This window comes from Petaurus breviceps, unplaced genomic scaffold (assembly GCF_028583685.1).
Source record: "Petaurus breviceps papuanus isolate PSGF00001 unplaced genomic scaffold, PetGlider_PUasm1.0 174, whole genome shotgun sequence".
Lineage (NCBI taxonomy): Eukaryota > Metazoa > Chordata > Mammalia > Diprotodontia > Petauridae > Petaurus > Petaurus breviceps.
Window position 1 is genome coordinate 51,006,177 of NW_027185761.1, and position 19,808 is coordinate 51,025,984.

Sequence of the window (19,808 nt, forward strand, 5' to 3'; positions counted from 1 at the left end):
GTATAACAGGAAGTTTATGGGAAGCTGGAAATCACAATCCCTTTGATCTAGAATCTGCTTCTCTCATTTATTTGTGATCTTTTGCAAGACACTTAGGTCTTTGGAATTCTAATACAAGCCAACAAGCATTGCTTATGTCCCATACAACATACAATGTTGTGGCAGGCACTGGGAAAACCAGGACAAAAGTGACAAGGACCACTTCTTCAAGAAGCTTACGTGGGTTAGAGGTGGAGTGGAAATAAAGGCAACTTGGTACTAGGTTTGGCATCACTGGATGTGAGTTCAAATTCTAGTCCTGCTACTTATTTCCAGTGTGATTTTGGGAAAATTCCTTCCTCTCTGGATTTCAGTTCCTCACATGTAAACTGAAGGGGGTTGCACCAGATGACTGCTAAGTTTCCTTTTAGCTAAATGTATAATTGATAAAAAAAAAAAGCAATAAAAGGGGTAGCTAGGTGGCTCAGCAAGTAAGAGCACCGGCTCCAGTGTCGGGATGACCTGGATCAAATCCGGGCTCAGATATCAGCACCACACCCAGAAATAACTGGCTGTGTAACCTTGAGCAAGTTACTTAACCCCAATTGCTTACAAAAAAAAAGCAATAAAGGCACCAGGAAAGGTTTTCTACAGATGATACAACAGAAACTCAGAACTTGGTTTTTCACCTTTAACATGATGTGATTAGACTAGATGGAGGGCTTTTAGCTTTTTTCGCACCATGGATCCCTTTGCCAATCTGTCCAGGTGGAGCCTTTAGACCCCTTCTCAGAGGCCTTTAAATGCATGAATAAAATAAAATAAAATATAATACAATACACAGGACTAGAAAGGGAATCAACTATTTTAAATATAGTTATCAAAATATAAAAAAAAACCCATCAAGTTCATGGACCCCAGGTTAAGAACTCCTGGGTTACCAAACTGAAGTCTGATATGACTGGAAGGGAAGAAGGTGATCTAGTAATAGAGAAAAAAATCAAACACAGCCTATACATTTCTGGGGCAATACATTTCTCCTTTCACCGAGATACACAAAGAATCAGAGGTAGAGCATTGAAGAGATCTGCTCTGGAGTATTTCTTAGAGAATAGGGACAAAGATGGCACAGGAAGAGGTCAAAGGACTTACAACTTGCATCTTCAGATGGAGAATTCACACTAATAAAATCATTATTTCGCCAATGTTCCAAATTTAAAACCCATGTTAAATCAGTTCAGGCTCCCTTTTTGTCTTCATTATTTCTTCCAATATAAACAGTATTAACATTCCAACCTGAAATGATCACTTATAGTCTGTGTGGGATGCAGAAAAATCCCACTGGGCTTCAGGATCATTAAGATAGACACAGAGAAAAGTGAATCCATGTAATTAAATGGGCTGTCTTTTTCGGAAGAACACTGATCTGGTCTTGGGAAGTTTGTGTAGTACAAATCCAAAGCTTTAGCTGCATTTCAGATTAATCCTCAAGTCTGTTACTGTCTAGTGTTCAACTCTAATTCACACTGAGTTCTTATAAAACTGTTGAACTGAAGATAGAAGGAGTTCCGTCACATGTGGTGAAGCCTCAGATCCATTTTTGTCAGGACGCTGTCTTAGACTCAATGGCTATCTTATGGAAGGTTATGCCTGTGCTTCATATCTTAGAAGGGACAAGAATAATTGAGAGATAGTCTTGAAGAGGACAAGCAGGATGGAGAAAGGCTCAAATTCATGATATATGGGGATCAACTAAAAGAACCAGGGATAATTGTCCTGGAAAAAAGAAGACTCATGGAGGATGCAATAGCCATGTTCAAGTATTTGGAAGGCTGTTCTATGGGAGAAGGATTGGTCTAGTTGTATTTCATGCCAGAAGGTGAAACTAGGAACGATGGATGGAAAGAAGCAAATTTAGGTTCAACAACAAAAATACTTACTAAGAATGAGAGCTGTCTAAAAGTGAAATGGAATATAATCATTTCCCCCATATTAGAAGTCTTCAAACAAAAGCCTAGATCATTGCGGATATAGTAGAAAAAATGAATTTTCAGGTATGGGTTGAACTAGAATTGCTTAGTACTTTCAAACCCTGAAACTGTGACTTTCTTTCTTGATAGTGTCAGTGATTAATGACAGGCTAAAAATAAACCTAGTTCCCCTTAATAATCCATTATGGATTCATCCTCAATTGAATTTATCAAAACTCTTGGGGAAAATATTCCTCTTTCCATCCTACACTTTAGAATCTTAGAACAATATAGCTGAAAATGACCTCTGAGATCATTTAAGCTACTCCTCTAATTTTATAAAGAGGAAACTGAGCCTAGAGCAGTTCCTTAATCTGTCTAAGGGTGCCTGTCCAAGAGGCAGATCTGGGATTAGTGCCCAAGTCTTCTAATGATCGCTCATTGGCATAATTCAATTCACTTTATTTTGATTCAACTCACTTAAATCCAACATATTTTATTGAGTACCAAATATGGGCAAAGCAGCGTTAAGGATACAACCGTCCATTTTTACTGTTCCCTCTCTGTCCCTAAATAAAAATGTGAGACTTTTATGATTTTACTGGAATTTAAAAGAGACCTCAGTTATGCAGATAATTACTTTTCCCATAGCAATTTCAAGTTTAATTTCTTTAAAAGTTGATTGAATTTAAGAGATGAAGAAAGTAGATGTGATTTTGGAGCTCACTGGTAAGTCTGCAAACCACTTGTTCCTTAACATTTCTGTAAAACCTTCTGTTTAGAGAAAGATAGTCTCCTGCGATTTTTTTTTTACCCCCACAAGTGAGCAAACTGCATTAACATCAAGAAGGTCAAGAAAAGAGCTGCTGTTTTTCAAGCTTTTCTTATGCCTTATGAGAACTGAAGACTCATTACACTGCCATGTATCAACCCATCTGTCAGTCCCTGGCAGATGGGTAAAGGGTAGAACTTCTGACCTACTAGAGATTAAATTCCTCTGTGCTGTGGTGGCCCCAGCTCCAGCTGAGTTTGCCTTCTCTATAATCCTGCTGTTGCCTTCCAAGCCATAGGAAGAAATAGAAGAGCTAAAAATAGGACATTCGACTTTCAATCCAGAAGCCGGGCTTTAGGAGAGGAAGGACTGGAAGTGGAATGTTGATGTCATATTTATTTGTCTGCCTCCATTCCTTCCTGTGTACTCGATTAGAGCAGGCGTGACCATTATGTTCCATAATAATGGAACCATAGCATGGTTCCATTACGCCCCACTAGGGTTCTGGAGCTAGAGGAAGTATCTTTGAGTAAAGGTTGTCTCGTGTATCTCCCTCAGTCATGGTGTTGTCATATAGCAGGAGGTGGTGAGGTATCTGTGAGAAGGCTTACCAGATGTGTGTGTATGTGAGTGCATATGTGTGAGTGTACACAAGTGTGTATGTGTGAGTGTATATGTGTAAGTGTGTGTATGTAGGTGTCTGTGAGAAGGCACACCAGGTGTGTGTATGTGAGTACATATGTGTGTGTACACAAGTGTGTATGTGTGTGACTATGTATGTATGAATATATATGTGTAAGTGTGTGTGTATAGGTGTCTGTGAGAAGAAGGCACACCAGGTGTGTGTGTGTATGTATGTGAGTGTATGTGTGACTGTGTGTAGGTGTGAGTGTACCTATATGAATGTGTGTAGTATGTATGTGTGAGTGAGTGTGTATGTATTGCATGTGTGTATGTGTTTGTGAGTATGTATGTATTGGTAAGTGTGTGTGTGTGTGTGTGTGTGTGCTGCCTTGGGAAGGAAAGATCTCACTTCCTAAAATTCAAAAGTATTACAGAAGAAAACTGTTCCCTGTAGTTCAGAACTAAGACCTTTTTATCTGACGTGGGCTCTGGCCTCCCTGTGGCCTCTTTCTTCTTTGACCTTAGGTGGCCCTTACATCATACACTACACCTTAGTGCTGAATGATCTTGAATCTTATATTATTTCATTACTGTGTGGGCAAGGTATCCCTTGGGGATATAACAGAAAGATCACTCACAGTGATGGATGCTTGTCACATGTCTTGCAGATATGACCAGTGTGTCTTCTCAATGGGATGGGATCCAAGAATTTTTGTAAAAAATGTTTTCTTTGTATGAGCCTAGGATTTCATTGGCATACAGTAAGCACTTAATAAATGCCTTTTTAGGAGGTGTAGGGAACTCACAGTGGGGGAACTCTCTATCAATTCAAACCTGCCAAATAGCAAATGTAACAGTCCTAGAGCTTAGCCAGGAGTCACAGAGAGGAGAGGTAACTTGCACTAGGCCACAGTCAGAAGGTGTCATGGGTGGAGCTGGAAGCCAGCTCTCCTGTTCTCCTGAGACCAGCTCACTATTGACCATGATGCCTCTAAAAGGATGACCAATCAGAGCAAGGCTTCTGAGCATTTGTGTGTCAGGGAGCCTTCCTTTGGCTTTCTGTCGAAGACTAAGGGTCCCTTCTCAAAATGATGGAGCTAAATGTGTAAGACAAGACAGAGGATTGTAAATGAAGCCAGTCAATGAAATAGCTACCAAGAATGTGTACAAGCACATGCATGTGTCTATATGTGCACACACAACATACACTGCATAGGTATATATCTATAATACTTACACATGCATGTGCATGCGTTAACACGTGTAACACATGTATTTGCACAGGTGTATGTGTACACACAATGAATGTAAACACCATGCACAGCATAAAATACACACATGTGTATATACACGTACACACATACACACTCAAGGACTCTTAATTACAAGATCAAAACCCCTGGAATGAAAAGCAGAAAGGCTGGCATCCTCGCTCTCTTTTCTAACTCCCAAAACAACATGATGTGATGGTAAGAGACGTGGACTTGGAGCCGAGAATAGCCCGGTTTGGAGTTTTTCTCAAATATTACTAGTTCTGTGACTTTCTGGATGCCCCTTTAACTCTGCGCTTTGGTTTTCTCTTCTATAAAATGTGGGCAACAACATAGACCATGGACCTCACAGGGCTCTTGTGAGTATCAATTGTACGTTAATATACAGGATGCCAAGTGTTATGTGATCATTGTTGTTCAGTTGTTTTTAGTTGGTTAGGGTTTTCTTGGCAAAGACACTGGAGTGCTTTGCCATTTCCTTCTCCAGCTCCTTTTACAGATGAGGAAAAATGAGGCAAATAGGGTTAAGTGACTTGTTCAGGGTCACCCAGCTAGTAAGTGTCTGAGGCCGGGTTTGAATTCTGGAGATGAGTCTTCCTGACTCCAGGCTCAGCACTCTGTCCATTGTGGCCCCTAGCTGCTTATTGTGCAATCGTGGGTGATTTTTATGCTGAAGTCTCCAAACCTAGAACTCTGGGGAGCAGGAGTCATCTCATCGCAGGTATTGTGGGTGAGCTGGCATTATATCAGTGGTAGGTAGTCAGGCTAGAAGGACTGTGAGGTGACTCATGTGTAATGGGGAGGACTGGAAAACCTGCCCCACCTCTGACCCCTACAGGCTCAGTGACACTCTGGAGGCTGCAGTCTGCCATGCAATTCTCTAAGACTGCAGAGTTGGTAATCAACTATTAACCAGCATGTTCATTATGTGTCAAGCACAGTGTTAGATCCTGGTGATACGAGTCCAAAGAATAAAACAGTCCCTCCCTGAGAGCTCCCTATGCCAATGAAATCATCTTTCTTTGAATCCTCAGAACTTAGTGTAGTGTCTGGCATACAGTAGGCACTTAATATGTTTATTGACTTGACTGTTGAAGGTCTGTCAATTGACATAGAACAATGAACACACTGGAAAACAATTGGGAGACCCACAGAGTCTAGGTATTTTGATGATTTTTTTGAAAGATGGTGAAAGTCAATCCAGTTCTTGGTTAAACAGGGATTTGGTTATGCCTCTTAGCCTAAGTTGGAAGGTAACTTTTCATTGGCATAAATAATTAACCCTCAGTCAGAGGGTTCTGCTTTTACTGATGCTGTAGGTTTTGAATGATCCAAACCAGTTCTCTGTAATTGGTCAGGACCCCTCTGGTCTTCTTCCCCAAACTCATCTCAACTTAAATACTCCATGGGAACATCTCCATGGAGGGAGAGTGTCTGGGCATTCACAGCTGATCCACAGCTTTTTGGCTTAAGACTGAGTTGTTCTGATGCCCCAGTTGGAGGGCCTGAAGCCGAGTACAGCATCTGGCTTCACTTCTTCCACTTTCTTCACATTCCATGGTTGGTATTTTCCTTCCAGGCTTATAAAGAATTTATTGATGCCAAGAATCTTTTGGATGCTATGTTCTAAGCAGAGAGAGATTTCTATCCAATTGTGCGTGTGTGTGTGTGTGTGTGTGTGTGTGTGTGTGTGTGTGTGTGTGTAAAAGACTTTGTCAATGTTTGGTCAGATTGTGAAGTGTGAAATAAGATTTGTCTTTGTTAATCTTTGCTTCTCTTTTCTTTTTGTCTCTTAAATGTTGGACTTAGAGGTAAGAGGTCCTGTGTTCAAGACCTGCCTCTGACATTTGCCAGCCAGGTGAGTGATTCAGTCTCCCTGAACCTCAGTATTACATCTGGAAAGTGAGGGGTTGGATTTGCCATTTGCCATTGGCTCTCCCACTTCTAATATACAGTAATGTTATGATCTTCCCCCTTAGGGAGATAAAAACTGACAAGCTAATTTGGGCCAGATAGATGGCGTAGTGAACAGTGGATGCTAGACTGAAATCAGGATGACTTGAGTTCAAATGTGACCTCTGATATGACTAATACTTACCACTAGGTAAGTAGTACTTATTCTTAATACTCTGCTACTACCACTGATAGCTACCATTAATATGCCTCCAATTCTTACTACTAAAAATACTAATAGTTAACTTTTATACAGTGCCTATTCTAATCCACGTACTTTGCTAAGAACTTTATCTCATTTAATCCTCATAAACAACCCTGAGAGCTAGGTACTATTATTATCCCCATTTTGCAGGTGAGGAAACCGAGGAAAGCAAAGGTTAAGCGATTTGCCCAGGCTCCCAAAACAAATATCTGAGGCTGGATTTAAACTCCAGGCCTGTCACTCTCTCCACTGTGCCACCTTGTGGAGCCTAGCTGTGTGGTTCTGCACAAGTCACGTAATCTCTCTCAGCCAGTTTCCTCATATTTAAAAGAAAGTGTTGGGTTCAATGACCCCAAGGTCCTGCCAGACCTAAATCCATGACCTGTGACTCTTTAGGATTCTACAATGAGAATGATGCTCCTATTCCCTTCTCAAATTAGATTGTAATGTCCCTTCCTGTTCTGCCTCCCCTCTGCTCCTTGACAGGGAGCTTCTGGGACCAGTCTCTGACAAAGGACACAGCATGAGGTACTTGGGAATGGAAATGGAGAGGGGAGCTTTTATGGGGTGTGATATCAGGTGTGCATGGATTTTTCATGGATTTAGGACAACATGTATTTCAATTAAGGTAAAATGGGAGTAATGCAGCCTAGCTGCTGCCCCTCTGCATTTTTGCCCTCCAGCTGCCTGGCTAAGAGATCTAGGCTGGTAATGCCTTGTGACCCTTGTCGATGTGAACTAATATAATTCCAAGCTCCTGCAGTCACTGATGGAAGGAGATCAGAGGCACAGACTTGAAAGCACGGAAGTGGAATCCGGATCTAATCCCAGTTCAGAGAAGAACTTTTTCAGAAGGTGAGATCCAAGTCAAGAGTCCATTTGGATAAATTTATGCATTCTAAATCCTTGGACTATTTGAATATATGAATAATTTTTACCCATAAACAGGCAGAGCACAGGGAGAAAGGTAGACAGATTTCTGGAATCATGGAGAACCTGATGTTTTCCCAATGCATCTTTGAATATTTAGTAAATAGTGTATGTAACTGCTCAGGTGAACAAGTGAATGATACCGTTTGGCCCTTATCATTGAATAGGCCGAACACTGAATTGGCAACACTTTTAGTGTTTAAATATTTATTTGTGTAAGTGTTGCCTGCATTGTATCAGCCCCATAGACTATAAATTCCTTGACTACAGAGACTGATTTTCATTTTCTTTGTAGCCAAGCCCCTAGCCTAATACCTTGAACGTAGGAGGTATTTTTAAATGCTTGTTGACTTGACTTGAATACAGAGGACAAGAAGGAACCAGTAATAGGGAAACCCACTTACTGAGAATAGATCCTCACCCCCCACCCCCAATACCTGAGGTCTTGGTGTTCTGTTAATAGGTATAGGTTGGGAACCAGTGTAAATTTCCTGGGCCTGCACATACCACTACTAGTCTGGGCATATGCCCAGTACTTAACCCTAAGGTAGAGAATAAACTCTGTGGTATAAGAATCACCTGGGTCAGACTGAGTGTGAGCTAAATTCCCTTCACTTAAGACTCTGTCTGGAGGCCCTATTTAAACCACAATCTTCAGACTCTTTCCTTTCCTCTAGCACCAACCCTGTACCCTTGTGCTAGCCACTGAATTCCTAAATCCCAAGTATTGGGACTGATGAGGCCAGAGATCATAGGATTATAGATTTAGAGCCTTAAAGGCCGAAAATTTTAGCCCCACTCCTTAATCCTATGAGGAAACTGAAGCACAGTAAAAGTTAAATGATTTTCCCAAAGACATACAGCTAGTAAGTATCTGAGGCAGAATTTCAAGCTAGGACTGCTTGAGTCCAAGCCCCAGTACCGTATGTACTACATGTTTTTTCGGTCACATTATTATTTGCTAGGGAATCTGATTTTTTGAGTTATGGTGAACCAAAAATTCATCCTTCGATTTGTCAAATAATCTGGTCATGTTGGCTGAGTCTCCTCTCCCTGTCATGAGGACCACTAAAATTTAGGGCCATTTAGAGACTGCTAATGTCTCTCTCTCTCTCTAATCTCATGTATCTTTCAATAAAATGTATGCAAAGACATCAATAATAAGCATCCTTCCTTGTGTTAGGCCATGGGAAGCCTTTGAGCCTAGTACTTAGGCAGAATGAAAAAAAGTCATAGGAGGCACGTATATTAGACTGAGAAGGGAAAGGATTGGTTTCACAATCTGCTTATTTGGTTAAATAAACAAAATAGTTGATTAAGAGATATTTGCAGTGAACTGTTTGATGATTGACTCACTAAATCAATTTCAGGACAGTGCAGGCAGGTTGAGGTTTACATTGAAGGAGTAACCTCATATCATATAAACAAGGCCACTGATTGCTTAAAGAAAACTCCTTTTCAATAGGCATTGTTGACAGTTAGTATACAGCTTGCATTTGGCATTTTCTCCCATTTATTTTGTTACCTACAGCCCCTTCTTGGTCTCCCACAGTACATGACTGAGACAGAATTTGTGCTGACATGAGTCAAGAATTGTTAATAAAGTGGTTTTTTGGTCACATTCTCATTTGCTAGGGAATCTGATTTTTCGAGTTATGGCGAACAAAAAATTCATCCTTCAATTTGTCAAATAATCTGATTGTGTTGGCTGAGCGTCCTCCATTTTACTGTGTAAGGTACATTTTCAGTGACATAGGGCTTTTTCAAATGACAAGCCCTGTTCTGAAGACGTGTCTAGTTTGGGTGAACTTTGTTCATGAAAAAGTAATGAACACAAAGATTGCTTTTTCTTAAATTCGCTAACAACTTTGTTTCCCCATACTAAGTGATGAGGGCATTCTTCTGCTATAGCCATTAGAGGATTTTAAGTTCAGCTGGGTCAGGGAGTAGCTATTCAGAAGCTGTAATAAAAAAAGAACTTCTTGAATAAGAATTTGCAATTCATTTTAATGTCTTCAAAAGGTAACGTTCACTTCCTTCCCTCACCATGACTTAGAGTTCAAAATAAGGGTGACTCAACATTTCTCTTGACTTGAAATAAGTAATACCTATTGCTTTTGAGATCGACTGGTAAAACAAACTGAATAAAAAAAGAACTGAACTTATTTGTGCATTGTCTCTGTTCTCCAAATGAAGTAGAAAATGGAGACAGTGAGCCCTCCTCCTGCCCCCGCCCACCTCAGCACCCTCAGCTTACTTCAAGGTTTAGATGGGAGATCATCTTCTCTGCTCATGCCCCCAGCTCCCCCCTCCTTGAGATAACTTGGATTGATTTATCTGTGTGCAGGTCACATCTTCCACTAGAAGGTCAGCCTGGGCCCTTTCTCATTTCTCCATTCTTCTTACAGGTTACTCTCCCTCCATGCAACCTATGGATCAGCCATATCACCTTATTTATAGTTCCCCACATATCATGATGTGTATCTATCTGCTCACCTTTATACTAACTGTCCCTTACGAGGCACGAAATATTCTCTGTCCTCACTTCTGCCTCTCAGAAGCAAATATTTCTTAGAGATTCATCTGGGGTGGCTAGGTGGCACAGTGAATAGAGCACTGGCCCTGGAGTCAGGAGGACCTGAGTTCAAATCCAGCCTCAGACACTTAACTCTTACAAGCCTTGTGGCCTTGGCCAAGTCACTTAACCCCAATCGCCCTGCCATCCCCCTCCAAAGAAAGCAAAAAAAAAAAAGATTTAGCTCTAATTATACCTCCTGGTCTCTTCCCTCCCTCCTACCCCACCACCCCTACCTCTCTACCTTGACATAGTAGAGAGCCAGACCTAGAGTCAGGATGAGTTGAGTTCAAAATCAGCCCCAGACACTTACTAGTTGTGTGACCCTGGGCAAGTCACTTAACTTCTGTTTGCCTCAGTTTGCTCATCTATAAAATGGGGAAAATAATATTAGCTACCTCGCAGAGTTATTGTGAAGATAAAATGAGATGATAATTATAAAGCACTTAGCATAGTGCCTGGAAAGAAATGCTATATAAATTTTAGCTCCTCCTGCTCTCCCCCCTCCTCTTCCTCCTCCTCCTCCCACTTTCCAATTGCCTTCCTTTCTAACATTACCTTCCATATACACATACAATCAGTTCTTAATTATTTGAAATTGCAGTTGTATGTAAAATTTAAACATTGGCTCCAGCCCAATGAAAAGATAGAGAGTAAATGTGATTAATGTGACTATTTCACAGGATTTATTATTTGCACTAATTGACACTTAGTTGTATGCTCTTAATTCTTTAAAATTTTTACATGCATTTATAATATGAAATTCCCACTTTTACCCTACCCTTATTGAACAAACAGATTAACTAATTATAACTTCATCATAAACGAACAGTTCTGTAAAACAAATTTCTACATTGTCCATGCCCGAAAAAATCTATCTATCTATCTATCTATCTATCTATCTATCTATCTATCTATCTATCTATCTATCTATCTATCTATCATCTATCTATCCATCCTACCTGTGTATGTATGTATGCATCTGTCTATATGTGTATCTATCTATCATCTATCTACTTATGTATCTATGTATATATCCATATATGTCTCTGTATCTATATTTTTCTCTGTCTCTCCCTCTCTCTCTCTGTCTCTCCCCCCCGTGTCTCTCCCTCTCTGTCTCTCCCTCTCCCTGTCTCTGTCTCTCTCTCTCTCTTTCTTCCCCCCCCACTCTCTCTTTCTCTCTCTCTCTCCCTCCCTCCCTCCTCCCCCCCTCCCTCCCCATCTCTGTATCTCTATTTAGATCTTCTCATTTCAAGCTCATCAGATCTCCAGCAGGAGGTGAATGGCGTGTTTCGTCTTTGGTCTTCTCTTCCATATATACTTTATATGTCTTGCATCTACCTTTTTATAGCTATATTGTCTCCTCCATTAGAACTCAAGCTCCTTAGGGCTTGGACAAATTTTGTTGTTGTTTCAGAGTCAGCTGGTGTTGCGGTGCTCAGAGTGCTGGGCCTGGAGTCAAGAAGTCCTGAATTCAAATCCAGCCTCACACATCTATTAGTTGTGTGATCCTAGGCAAGACATTTAACCTCTGCTGGTCTTAGTTTCCTCAACTGTAAAATGTGGATAATACTAGCCACTATCTTACAGGACTTTTTTATAAGGATCAAATGATCCAGTGTTAGGCACATAGTAGGTAGTATATAAATCACTTCCTTTCCCTCCTTTGTATATCTCGGGCACACTTTGAGAGAAAAATGGTCAAATTGGTTTGGTTTTATTAATATGACTGGAAAAGGAAGGGATTTATGAGTTTGTTAATGGAGAAGCCACTTGATAGCTACTCAACAATTACTTAATCACTGATGCCATACTTTTTTTTCCACTTCCAAAATATTTCATACTAATGTATGGATGTAAACTCTGTATATATAGACAAAAAGTGCAATGAAGGCCAGGCAATAGGAGTATTAAATCAGGATGTTGAATTTACAATTCACTTGTATTCCTTGTGCAGCATTTGAAAAATGGCACCTTGTCAGAAGAATACTTTACCCAGATAGTGAACTTGGGGTGAGTTCCTCACTATCAACCTTACACTACTCTTCTAGGTTTCTGTGTCACTCCAGTGGGATAGTGACCCTTTCATACCTCACCACCATACCCTGGGGGGGGGGAATTCCATGTTAGGCTCTGTGTAGATATGGCTATAATGTCCCATTGAAACATGGTCCTTACAGATAGCCTTGATCTTCGTGGTCACGCTGTGATATAGGGAGAACAGTTATAATTATCATCTTTATTTTACAGATGAGAAATTTGAAATTCAAAGAGGTTAGGGGAATTGCTTACATTTACACAGTGAGTAAGTATCTAAGGTGCTATACTAAACCAATTGGACAGAGGCCTTCAATTTGACTTAATCTAATTCAATTCAGCAAATGTAATAAATCCAGCCTATGCATCTCCTTGGAGTATGGAATAGCAGAAAAAGGAATGGTTGTGGGTCCAGGAAGCCCTTTCCTTGACACGGACTGGGGTTATGACAATAGGTAAGTTGGAGGGAGTGGCAAGGTCAAGAGAAGGCCATTTTAAGAACGAGGGAGACCTGGCCACATTCAGCACAAGTTCGGCAAATCTTTACTAAGCACCTTTTATACACCAGATACCTCTCTAGGTGTGGCAGACATAAAGCCGAAATAAAACTCTGACTTTATATCATGTCTCTAACTTTAAGGAGCTTAGATTCCATTGGACAAGACCACAGAGAATATAAATATATAACAGAGAATAAATAAACACAAAATACATAGTGCCACAGAGGCCCTTATCATGGAAAGGAGGGGGGAGGGAAAGAAAAAAGGAGGGGGGGAAAGTATGAGAGAATCAGAGAGAGAGAGAGAGACAGACAGACAGAGAGAGACAGAGAGAGAGACAGAGACAAAGAGAGACAGAGACAGACAGAGACAGAGACAGAGACAGACAGAGAGACAGAGAAGTGGAAAGCAGGGATAAGGAAGGAAGGGAAGGGGGTGAGGGGCAGGAAGGGTAGGGGAGGAGAGGGGAGAGGAGAGACACAGTGTGTTAAAAGCGTCCTTACCCACTGCAGTTATTGAGGAATTTCAAGCCTGCATGCTGGCTGTTTCCTCTCACTAGACAGTAAACTCCTTAGAGACAGACAGTTCTGTTTTGTCCTTGTATCACTAGTGTCAACTTGCGATTTCATTAGGATAAAGAATTCTCAGTGGGGGAAACTCCCCCTATCATCTGTCTACAACTTTTATCTAGGTTCAGAGAAATTCTTGGGAGTACTGACAAGACAAGTGACTTGCCCAGGGCCATACAGCTATTATATGTCAGAGGTGGAACATGAAACTAGTTTTTCCTGACTTTGGAACTGCTTGCTAACTTCTCTCTGCTACCTTCTGTCTGGCCAACAAAAAGTCCTTAATAAATGCTTGTTGAGCCCTGCCTCACTTAAATCCAACTCAACTGCAAGTCAAGAAATTGCCCTCCTAATGTCATTGGTCCTCCTCGAGAATAAAGGACAAACAACTTTATAATGCCTTGCATTTTCTTTTCTTCTTTTCCAATTAAAAGTTTTTAGTGCCCTGTAGTTATTGTTTGCATTTCTGTCGGTGCTGTGATAACTATGTTAGTTGGTTAGCTGGGATAAGTAGCTCTAGATTTGTTCTGGAGTCCTCTAGTTCGATATTGGCACAAGGGCTTGTCATGTGAAGGGAGCAGAAGCTCTCCTTCCTCTAAGGGAGCAGAAGCTCTCCTTCCTCTAACTTCGACTCTGACCCAAGGCTGTGAAGGGTTGGTTCTGGTGGTATATCAGAGAGCTGCTTTGAGAATCAGGAGAGATGTGAGTTCAAATTTCACTTGTGAAACGATTTGTAAGACTCAAGGCAGTTTACTTGATATCTCCAATTTTTAGTTTCATCATCTTTCAAATGGGGTAGTAACGTAGTCACATATGTGGGACAAACCAAAGCAGGATCTTGTGTGTACTTGTGGGTCAGATGAGATAAGGTACATAGCAGCACTTTAGTGTAAGCTATTATTATTGGCCAGGAAAAGACTTAGCATCTCTATGAACTGTGATTCTGGGATAATGGGTCCTGAAACTTATCTTCAGGGTGTCAACTTTCCTAGTCACCATGGGTCTGACCTTTTAGACTAAATCAATCTGCAAATGACTGGTAAATATAAAATTTTCAACTTCTCCTATTAACTCAAATGGTCAAACCAGTTGTGTGTGAGGGCGCGCGCGCGCGCGCGCGTGCGTGTGTGTGTGTGTGTGTGTGTGTGTGTGTGTGGACACAGACTAGTTCCTCTGCATGTGTGGGCACAGTCCACATTCCTTCATCTTTAAAACAAAAATGCACAATTGGGCTGATCTGTAGGATTCTGGGTAAGAAAAACCTGAGTGTAGGGGTGAATTTAAATTCCTGACCTCAAGCAAGATCTTGCAAGAGAATTCTACTTTGGCTTACTGCCCACAGAAACAATCTCTCCATGGACCAAGGGGGAGGGTCCCTTCTCTTTCTATGAGCCCCCAAACACCGCTGGGAGGCCATTAAGTTTATGCCAGGAAATGATGACTTTCAAGTACTTGGACAAATATCAGGTGCTATGTAAATGACAAATAGTCATTATAAAACCCCATGAATATTTTAGAGCTCATCATCCATGGAACAGAAAGAAATGAGCCCAGATGGTGAGGAAAAATTACTCAACAACAAAGCATGACTTCCAGTGGGTATCTCTATCCATTTGAGAGTTGGGATCATAGTGCATTATGGGAAATAAGGATAACAGCTTCTTTCCACTTAGAATCCCCTTCATAATTCATCAATTGCTTTACTCTCAGCATCCTTGTGTGGTTATTATTATTATCACCCCCATTTTACAGATGAGGAAACCAAGGTCAGAGAATGACTTGTTATTAGTCATGCAGCTAGTAAGTAGTCAGCTAGGGTTGAACCTAAGTCTTTTGATTCCAAAGATAATGCTCTTTCCATCATACCATGCAATAAAATAACCCTTTAACATGTCCTCTAGCTACATATTTGCTAAGAGCACATGGCTCTTTTGAATATTTTTGGCCACATTGTGTCTATATATCCACTATCATTATGAATATGCTTCTATCATGTGCCCAAAGAGGCATTATTAATTCAATGCAAGTGATAGCAAGGGTAGGCAAGCTATGAAAAGATCAGTGGTTCTGAAGTGGAGGAATTGGGTTCAAGAAACCAAAATCAAATGAAAGAAGTTAGGTGGTGCAGTGGATAGAATGCTGGGGCTGAAGGCAAGAAGTCTTGAGTTCAGATCCATCCTCAGACATTTACTAGCCGTGTGACCTTGGACAAGTCACTTAACCTCCGTTTATCTCAATTTCCTAAGCTGTAAAATGATAACACTTACTTCTGAGGGATGTTGTGAGGATCAAATAGGATTTGATTTTGTCAATCACAGCGCAGTGTCTGAGACATAGTAGGCACCATATAAACTGTAGTTATTATTATTGCTATTGTTTTTCATTCTATCTATGACACATTACCTGTGGATCTTGGGCAGAACACTTAAATTCCCTGGACCTCAGTTTGCAAAATGAAGGCTAGACTAGAAACCACTTGCAATTCCTTCTAGTTATAGATCTTATCTCCTACAAAAAACAAAGAACCCCAGCCAACCCAAAACACATGCTTTATGTCAGTCTGAGGGTGCAGAACATTAGAAATGGTGGAGGCCTAAATAATTTGATCATGTGACAGCAGCTCTGGTCTGTGTTTCAGATGTCTCCTGACACACCTGCTTTCTTCTTGCTGTGCTTTTACTTCTGGATTTCCCTCTGCCTAGAATGAATTCTCCCCTTTTATCCTCATTTGTACTTTTCTAATTCCTGCCTATCCTTCAAGATCCAACTCAAATGTCAGTTCTTCCAGAAAGCCATCCCTCATTCTCCCAACCAGAAATGATCTCTCCATCCTCTTAATCCCCATCATACTAGCTTTGGATATTTCTTAGTGTATTTTCCCCCATTTTTCAATATAATACAGCCACAGAAACCTTTGGCTACTTTGGGTCAGGGGTGAGGTATTTTGTTTCTCTGCAGCCAGCATACTGTAAATACTTAATAAGTATACATTGAGTAGAATGACTTAAAAATAGGAATCATAGCTAACTTTGGAATATAAAGCTTAAAAACAAAGTAATATCTGCCTTCAATGATTTTAGATTCAACAAGGGGTGATACAACTTGCATGTAAATAAGGTGATTTAAGGAAATAGTCTTAAAACTGTTATAAATTGGAGATAATTGGACTTTAGAAATATGGAAATGCCAGACTCATGCTCAGAATATGAATCCAACAAGGAATAGTAAGACTCTATCTACCTGCAGTTGTGCACAGTTAATGAAAAGGACTTTATGCTGTAAAGGATGGAAGTGGTCTTCAAGCAAGGCCTGGATTATGCCTTGTCAGGTATGTTGTAGAAGGGATACTTATTTAGGCAGGGACTGAATTAGGCTTCTCAATGCCTCTTCTAAAGTGCAGCACCAGTATGGAACATCGGACTTTCGATGTAGTGTGTGTGGGGCAGACTTCAGCAATACATGCACATGCATATGTATATATCTCTACACACATTACATATGTATGTGGGTATTAGCATACATCTTGGCCATGGAAATTTCATATGGAATAAAAGCTTTCGTTAGCTATTGGTGACTATCTTCCATATTAATGAGATTTCCTAAGTGTCTCCTATGTCTTCTTAAGCAATCTCATTTATACTAATTAAGTAAAATGTTGATGAAAATTTCATTCATTTCATTTCTTGAAAATATACATAGTTAATGAGACTTCCTGTGTGTCCAGACTTTAGGGATACACTGTACATATACACACACACACATACATACATACATGTATATATATATTAGCTAACTATACAGCACCTACTATTTGCTAGGCACTGTGCCAAGCACTTTACAGATATTATCTCATTTGATCCTTACTACAATCTTGGGAGATATTATTATTGCCATTTTACAAATGAAGAAACTGGGTCAAACAGATTAAGGGACTTGTCCAAGGTCACACAGCCAGCAAATGTCTGAGACTCGATTTGAATTCAGGTCTTCCTGACTCCAGGCCCAGTGCTCTATCCACTGAGCCACCTAGTTGACCTTCTTATTCCTGGAAGTAATACGTGCCTTAATGTCACCCAAGATGTCATTAGCTCTTTGGGCTGCCATATTACTGACTCACATTGAGCTTGCAATCCACTAAAATCCCAGACTTAAAAAAATAATTGTAGGGGCAGCTAGGTGGCACAGTGAATAGAGCACAGGCCCTGGAGTCAGGGGACCTGAGTTCAAATCTGGCCTCAGACATTTAAAATTTACTAGCTGTGTGACCTTGGACAAGTCACTTAGCCCCAATTGCCTTGCCTTCCCCCCTCCAAAAAGCAAAAAAAATGTTATCTAACTATGCCTCACCTATCTTCTAAATGTGAAGCTGATTCATTGAACCTGTGTGTAAGACTTTGTATTTATCCCTGTAAAATATTATCTTTATTCAGCCCAGTGGTGATCCAATAGCTGGATTTTGTTTGTTAAACATGTGCAGAAGTCAGTCAATAAACATGAATTGATGCCTACTATATGCCAGGCACTGTGCTAAGTTCTAGGGATACAAAAAGAGGCAAAAAGCAGTCCCTTACCCCAAAAAGCTTACAGTCAAATATAAGAAGCAACATGCTGCTTATCCCAGAAATGCCTGTGTTTCCATATAGACAGGAAGAACAATGACGAGAATCCCATTGTCAGCTTCTCAGGAATATTTCTATGTGCTGGTGGGTGAGGCCAGCTTTAAAAAAAAAAAGCCTCTATAAAGGTCTGTGCTATTTGCAACAAGTTTAAAGCAAATGAAAAAAAAAAAGAGGCAGGTTTTTTTTCCTTGTAAGCTTTAAAAAACCTATTGTTTTTTTTTTCTTTTTAGGAAGTGCCCCACATTCATTACTTATTAAACTCTGGGAAACTGTCTTGGGAGACATCTAGAGGTCTGAGTTCATGAAGCAGGAATATACAAAGACAGAATGATATCAAATTTCATAATGACACCTTTTCATTCCTCCAACACCTGGAGTGTCATGGGCTTTGATTTGTACTGAGTTAATAGATCCATTCAAATTCAAATTTATTTCTTGAATTCTACTTAGCAGTTGTTAAATTTCAGATAAAAAAGGCTACTGTTTCCTCAAATTTCAGAAGCCCCTGAGAGACCAAGGAGAATTTTGTCTGTCTGAACAGCCCGTTGGGTGATAATATTTCTTTCCTGACCTCTTAACTCTCAAAGGACTCAAAACTGTCTTGAGGGTGAGAAGCAGAGCAAAGCCCTGGAGCTGAAGAAGAATGCAGGGGAATTGGGCCTAAGAAATGAGAGCTGAATGTTCACAATGACATTAGGGTATTCTATTGGCAGGCTAACCAGGTAAGAGGCACGAAGGAGCCAGTGACAGAGAGCCATCATTAGTGGAATTTTTGTGGAAAAGCATGTAGGATATAATTCAGATGGCGAAATTCAGTCTAGGAAATACAAAGACCAGCTGCAGAGATTCTGAAGCTACCTAGAAGTGAAAGTTCAATTTGTTTCCATCAGTCTCATCCTAGGCTGCCATAGCTGTTTCAATAAAATTCATAACTTGCGATAGTTTAGGCTGGAAATATCTAGATGTTTTGGGTTTGTACCCTAGTGAAAGCTCATGTAGAAGGGCCAGGACCTGAAACTAAGCTGGCACTTTTAATTCCCTTCCTTTGTGCCCCCGTGTATGACCTCAGAGGGTTCCCTGATGCACTGTGGTTCATAGTCTATTTATTGTCTGGATGCACTGAGTTGCTAGCATTCTCTGTGTGTGTCTCTCCTCAAAAAATGATGCAAGTGCTTAATTTTTACATGGGCATATAGATTTAAAGCTGGAAGAGAACTTAGAATTCATCTAGCCTTATCTATCCATTGTACAGATTAGAAAACTGAGTACCAGGTAAGTTCAATTTGTTCTCCTGGTAATCTATTCAGTAGAATGTAAGCTCCTGGAGGGCAGAACCTGTTTGCTATTGTCTTTGTTTATTCAGCACCCTCCGCGGATCATTGCTCAATACAAGATGTTTACCAAGTGCTCAATGGATTGGTTTTCTATATCTTGGTTCTCTTCAATGCTCAGAACTCAGGGTACACCACATTCCAAAGTCTATAAGTAAGGGAAGAAGAGGCTGAACAGGGACAGTGGATGTGCAGTACTTGTATTTCTAACCTGGTCCTTCCATTAACTTTTTGTGTGGCATTGGAAGCCATCCCAACTTCCCCTCATCAGACTGCAAAGATTTAAAGATATTACTTTGGTCTCAAAAATGCAATACAAATACTGTGTTATCCTAGATGCCAGTGCTCATAGAGGAGACCTAAAGACAAAAAAATGGAAACTAACCATGAAACTCAATCAGTCAGTCAACAAACATTTTTAAAACCTGTATTATTTACCCATCTCTATGCTAAGTACTGGGGATACAAAG

General features: G+C 40.4%; 1 protein-coding gene across 2 annotated transcripts in view; it reads right to left on the reverse strand.

The window, feature by feature from the left end:
- Nucleotides 1–19,808, reverse strand: part of SYNPR (synaptoporin) — a 395,202-nt gene that overhangs the window by 13,156 nt on the left and 362,238 nt on the right. The window lies entirely within an intron of this gene.